Consider the following 7365-nt stretch of genomic DNA (forward strand, 5'->3'; position numbering starts at 1 on the left):
TATATATATATATATATATATATATATATATATATATATATATATATATATATACACACACATACATCTAGCTGACGGTTTTTATTCAAAGCGACTTAAAATTGCTATATATGTGTCAGAGGTCACACGCCTCTGGAGCAACTAGAGGTTAAGTGTCTTGCTCAGGGACATATTGGTGTCTCACAGTTGATTTGAACCCAGGTCTCTCACACCAAAGGCATGTGTCTTATCCACTGCACCAACACACATATATATATGAATTTTGCAACATAAACGCTGATTTGATGCAGGTGTAAGTTTCCTCGGCATGTCTCAACTTCTCAAGCACTATGAGGTTTATGAAACCATCGGCTCAGGTAATGTCTATTGATTATGCTTTTATATAATGCTTCAGTGATCGTGCATATGAACTTTAATCTAGAGCACATCTTGTTTTATTCAACACGTGTGTCGACTCTACCACGTCATTGAGACATCAAGCAAGATCTACATGGTCCTTGAGGTATGTTTTCTTGAAAGTGATTCTGATGCTTAATGAAAATAGATTAAGCTTCATATGTTTATATGCATATATCTTGTCATCTTGTCACCATATATATATAGGCTACACATCAGGCAAGTTTTCACAGTGGAATATTTGGGTGTTTCTGCAACTAAGTCCCAGCAGTGAAATTTTATATTTTAAAGGGGTCATATAATGCAATTTCATGTTTCCTATCTCTTTGGAATGTTATGTGCATAGATAGGATCCCTAAAGTTTCAAGATATTCTTTATAAAAGTTAAGACTCGTCCACACCCCCCTAAACACCTTGTTCAAACACACCTACACATTTATGTCACTGTGTGGGAAGATTTGCATAACACTGTCCAAATTTTTATGCAAAGAAGGTGTAACTTTTATTCTTGCTGTAGTATTGTTGCTGCAGCTGCCATGTCGTGGAGATGCTGTTTCATTGTGAAATTGAAAATACTTTGTTTAGCTTTCCAAAAGAGGACACAACTAGAAATCAGTGGTTAAGTTGTATTTACAACACTGTTCCAGAACAGTTCAAGCCAAATATTCAGATGTGTTTACCTTAAACCGCATAAACACAATGTATTACACCAAATACACAAAATAATGTTCCTTTTAGCAACATCATTTGACCCCTTTAAAATTGATCATATGTTGCTTTATAAATATATTAAAACAAGCTAACTGAATTACAATTGTACATTATTTCAAATAGAATTGTTTGATATACATATTTATTTACAGCATCTTAATCTTTTTATTATTATTTACTTATTTTTTCAACTAAATGTGCCTGTCCCATTCTTTTGAGTACTTACCGCAACGATAAAAAACATCTCGGTTACGTATGTAACCTTGGTTCCCTGAATAGGGAATGAGATGCTGTGGTGACGTCACCACGTATGGGAACACCTTCGGTGTGACGAATGTCTGAAACCCTATACCATCCCGCCAATCCTATTGGCCAAATAGCGCGTGGCACCGCCCATGCATGCGTACGCATATATATACCTGGTGCCGCTCGCCATTTAACTCAGATTTCATGACTGAAGAAGAAGAAAGCTATCAAGGTATGGCACGGCCAGAACCGCAGCATCTCGTTCCCTATTCAGGGAACCAAGGTTACATACGTAACCGAGATGTTCCCTTTCATAGGTCACTTCGATGCTGCGGTGACGTCACCACGTATGGGAACGCTATACCATAACGCCTGACGTACCTGATAGCTGGGATCCAAGGAAGCATCTGCTCAAGTGGAAAGAAAATGGGAGCCAGGAGCCATCCTCACATCCATATTGTAGGACTTGATAAAAGTGCTCGGTGAGGACCAGCCTGCCGCAGCACAGATATCATCCATAGAAGATCCACTGAGAAAGGCTTGAGAAGAAGCCACTGCTCTCGTGGAATGACCTCTTACTCCTTAGGGCGAAGCGAGCCCGCGCGCCTCATAGGCTAATGATATTGCCTCCACCAGCCAATGGGACATGCGCTGTTTTGTAACTGCATGGCCTTTATTCTTATGTCCAAAACAGACAAACAGCTGGTCAGACTCACGCCATGGGGCAGTACGATCTACATAAGTCTTTAAAGCTCTCACAGGGCAAAGACTCAGATCCCCAGACTCCGCCACAGCAGGGGATAAAGCCTCCAGGACCACCTGCTGAAAACGAAAGGGATTAGATGCGACCCTAGGGACATAATTAGGCCTAGGTCGCAACAACACTTTCACAGAGCCCGGTGCAAACTCCATGCACGAGGGTGAGACAGAGAGAGCCTGTAAATCCCCAACTCTTTTGAGGGAGGATAAAGCCATAAGAAGAAGTGTCTTCAGAGTCAGGATTTTATCCGATACAGTTTCCAGGGGCTCAAACAGATGCCCTGACAAACCAAGCAACACAATGGATAAATCCCAAGAAGGAACTCGCACAGGGCGGAAAGGTCTCAGCCACCGCGCACCCTGTATGAAGCGAGAAACCAGTGGATGACGACCCACTGAGACACCACCTATATACTCGTGGCCAGCTGAAATAGCTGCCACATAAACCTTCAGGGTGGCTGGTGTCACTCCATCCGAAAAACGGTCCTGAAGAAACTCCAGTACTGAAGCCACTGGGCAGTAAACTGGATCCATATTATGAGTTTCGCACCATGTCGTAAACAGTCTCCATTTGAAAGCATATAAGCGTCTCGTAGAAGCTGCTCTAGAGTTCAGTATAGTCTCGGTGGTTTCAACAGAAAGACCGGGACATATTAACTCACTCCGCTCAGAGGCCACGCCCACAGTTTCCACAGATCTGGCCTCGGGTGCCAAATCCGTCCCTGTGCTTGCGATAATAAATCCCGTCTGAGGGGAATCTCCCACGGAGAGCCCGCTAACAGATTGATCAGATCCACAAACCACGGCTGTGTGTGCCATCGCGGAGTCACCAGCAGCAGCTGTTCCACTCTGTCCAGCCGTATTCTGTATAATACCGACGAATTGGGGGAAACGCATACAAACTGGTCCTGGGCCAGTTGTGAGCTAACGCATCCAAACCCAGGGGCGATGGAGGGCACAGGGAGAACCATAGCGGGCAATGCGTAGTCATGCTCGACGCGAATAAATCCACTTTCGCTTCTCCGAAAATCCGCCATAGGTGATTCACCGTCTGGGGGTGCAATCTCCATTCCCCCTGCTCCAGAGTCCGTCTGTATAGTAAATCCGCTCCGAAGTTCAGTCGTCCGGGGATATGAACAGTCCGAATCGACAGAAATTTGTTGCGAGACCAAAGAAGAATACGTCTCGCCAGCCTGCACAGGGGGCGAGAACGTAATCCTCCCTGATGATTCAGGTATGACACGACGGCTGTGTTGTCTGTTCTGTGAAGCACATGACGGCCGATCAGCAGACTCGAAAAATTCTGGAGAGCCAGAAAGACCGCCAGTAATTCCAATTTGTTTATGTGCCAGCTGCGTTGTGCCGCTGTCCACACTCCGTGGGCTGGGCGCCCCTGACAAACAGCTCCCCAACCGGTCAAAGACGCATCTGTCGTGACAGTCTCTCGGGAAGCACAGATCCCCAGCCGAACCCCGGTAAGGAGAAATTCGGCTGATGTCCACCGTTTTAACGACATCACACACCTCCGTGTCACCGAGATCGTTCGATGCGGAAGACAACGGGGTGAAATATTCCGTCGTTTCGTCCACCACTGAAACGGGCGCATGTGAAGCAATCCCAGATGAATTACGGGAAGCGTCGCCGCCATTAGACCTAAAAGTCTGAGGCACAATCTCACTGTCACTGCGTGACCCGCTCTGAAGTGCTGTACGCATGACGCAATCGACTGAGCGCGCGGGAGAGAAAGCTTCGCTGTCATCGTGGGAGAGTCCAATTCTATTCCCAGAAAGGTAATCCGTTGAGAGGGGATTAACACACTTTTCTGGAAATTCGTGCGTAAGCCCAGGCTGTGTAAATGATTCAGCACAAAATCCCGATGAGAGTGTGCTTGAGTCTGCGATTGCGCTAACACCAGCCAATCGTCCAAATAGTTCAAAACACTGATGCCCTGGAGCCGCAACGGGGCCAGAGCTGCATCCATGCATTTTGAGAAAGTATGGGGAGCTAGCGCTAAGCCAAAGGGAAGAACGCGGTACTGATACGCTTTGCCCTCTGAAGCGAATCTGAGAAACTTCCTGTGTCTCTTGATGATCTGAATATGAAAGTATGCATCCTTCAGATCGATCGTGACAAACCAGTCGTTTGGTTGAATCTGAGACAAAATAGACTTTACCGTCAACATCTTGAATTTGCTCAGCCTGAGTGCAAGATTCAGACGGCGTAAATCCAGAATGGGTCGTAATCCGCCGTCTTTTTTTGGTACCACAAAATAACGGCTGTAAAACCCTGACTCCATCTGAGAGGGGTGTACTTCTTCTATAGCCCCTTTGTTCAGTAGAGCTGACATCTCCCGTCGCAGCACCGCTATATCCATCGGTTTCACCACCGTGGAGAGAATTCCGCGGAAAGGGGGTGGGCCTTTCTGAAACTGAATGGTGTATCCGTGACAAATTGTGCGTAACACCCATTGAGAAATACCGGGCAAGCGTTCCCACGCGGCCCGAAACAATATTAGTGGTCTCAAAATGTCAGTTTCCTGCAAAGCTGTCACACACATTGAAATGTCCGGGCACGAAAAACTCGCGGTGTTTGTGCACAGGGGAAGTGTATGCATAATAGTCGTTGCATCTCGTTGTGCGTAATCCTGAAACGTGTCCATGGCAGGAGTTAGACCAACAGATTGAACATCGGGCTCTGCCGCTAGCGAAAAAGCGGCGGCTGTGCGAGCCGTCATGACGGGCCGTTCGTGCAAGACCCTTTGAAACGCCCCTCGAACTCTGAAAGCTGGAGTGTCTGAGGGAGCGTTTGGCGTTACAGCTCGATCCAATGCTGTTTGAGGCGCTGTTTGCGGCGAGACAGTCAGAGTTTGAGCGTGGGGACTGCAAAGAGAGTGTTGGATGCGCGAAAGCGGTCCAACAGCGCTCTCTAGCGGAGGGCACAGTAGGCCTGAAGGACCGCCATAGAATGGTGCGAAGCAGCCGCTTGGCCAGCGGCCATGTAGGATTTTCCCACTAAACTGGACGTGACTCGACACGCCTTAGAGGGAAGAAGGGGGCGAGACTTCCACACCGCGGCCGAATTAGGCGCGAGGTGCTCGGCGAGAGTCTCTTCCACCGGCGGTATCGCTGCATAGACATGGTTTGCCATATCAGAAATGGTGGCGAAATCCACAGCCGCAGCGTTCGTAATCCGTGCCGAAAACGGCTGTTTCCAGGACCTCGAAACCTCCTGGTGGAGGTCCGGGAAAAAAGGTAAAGGCCTCCGGGGCTGTGCAGGTGTCCGACTAGTTAAAAAACGGTCGTCCAGCTTCGAAGAAGGTTGGGCCTTGGCCTTCTCAACCTCCCATTCCAGCCCCAATGTACCCACCGCACGAGAAAACCACGTCCAACAGCTCACTGTAGGAGGGGGAAACACGCCTCTCCTGTCCACTAGGAGGGAGAGGGCTGGTGTCGGCCGCGAAGTCCTCAGACCCAGAGGCCGCGGTGGATAGAACGTCGTCATCATGGCGGTCACAACGGAAGGAGATGGCAGTACATGCCTCCGGTGTGGGCCGTAAATCCTCACAGGAAAAGACGACAGGCTCAATAAAAGTTTTCCTTTGCACTAGGGTAGGGGAGAGCGAGCGATGTCGAGAATATTCCAGCGCTGAGTTGTCCTCAAAATCCATGTCGCATGTGTCACCCCAAGCTATCACCTCGTGCGGTGCCTCGGCAGTCGCAGAAGTGATATGGCGGGGGTTAGACACGGGGGCGACATCGGAAAAAACATCTACCCTCGAGCGCAGCACTCTGAGCTGCAGGCCATCGCAATGGGGGCATGAAGAAAGGCCGCTAAGCGCCACCTGTGCGTGGTGTAAGCCTAGGCAAACTACGCACCTGTCATGAGTGTCCACCTTCACGATGTAACTGGTACACGGCTCTTTGCACTTTCTAAAACTCATTGCGTCCGCGGAGAGGAGTATACTGCTCGTGATGATCGCTGTTGAACGCGAGATAATAGGGCACAGAAGATTCGCTTCGTTACTGAAGGAATGAAATCTGAGTTAAATGGCGTGCGGCACCAGGTATATATATGCATACGCATGCATGGGCGGTGCCACGCGCTATTTGGCCAATAGGATTGGCGGGATGGTATAGGGTTTCAGACATTCGTCACACCGAAGATGTTCCCATACGTGGCGACGTCACCGCAGCATCGAAGTGACCCATGAAAGGGAAATATATATTTTATTATGACATTTTATCAAGTCTTGTTTTCTATGGAAACAGAAATTGGCATGCGAGCATGTTGCTGACAGATTGGCCCACCTCACTACCTTACTCACAAGATCCCCAAAATACAAGGTAAATAAATATAATCTCTTCTGTGTCATTGTTCATTGTGAGTCCTTACCATACATCTTAGTAATTCTGTACTTTGAACTACATTTAAACATTTTAATTAGTTTAATTCGTGTATATAGAGATGCTAAGGGTCAAAACTAATAAAAAAAAAAATAATAAAAAAAAACAATAAAATATTGTACCACAGCAAATATAGGTGTTGAGGTAAAGAACTTGTATTGCGGTAGAGACAAGTTCAAGGTTTACTGTATATTAAATTACAAATATTCAGATATTCAAATATTGCAATTAATACTATTTACTTTTACTGTTGTTCTCTACATACAGTAGCCTGTTTTTTATTTCATGGCACTTTAACATTGGGTCCTTACCGACACAAGATGTCATTACCACTGCTATGCTTTTCTATTTATTTATATTTTTCATATTTGTATTTGCAAAAAAATATTTGAACAATTTAGTTGAGATGATTTACAAATTTAAATTGCAACATTTGTCATGAAAAGCTAAATATGTCATGTTTAGTGTGGAAACAACTTACTAACCTGATTACTGTCTAAATTTTACATGGCATTGGGAAAACCATGAAATTTTCTAATTTGTATATAATTTTTTAATATCAGTATTTACAAAACTGCACAAAATTTGAAAAATCAATTAAAATATATTACCTTTTTGTAGAAATTAAAAAATTCACAGGTTGATTATTTTTTTACTTTTGGATAGACAAAAGTACCAGTAGTTGCAGAAACACCCATTTACGTTTTTTTTTATGTCCAAAAAATTACCAGTGTTTCTTTAGGGATAGCATATGCATAGCAAAAATGTACAACCTCATCCGTTAAAACAACAACAACAATGACAATAATAATAATAAATTAAATAAATCTGTGACCATGGAGATATTGCA

This window comes from Carassius carassius, chromosome 7 (assembly GCF_963082965.1).
Source record: "Carassius carassius chromosome 7, fCarCar2.1, whole genome shotgun sequence".
Classification (NCBI taxonomy): domain Eukaryota; kingdom Metazoa; phylum Chordata; class Actinopteri; order Cypriniformes; family Cyprinidae; genus Carassius; species Carassius carassius.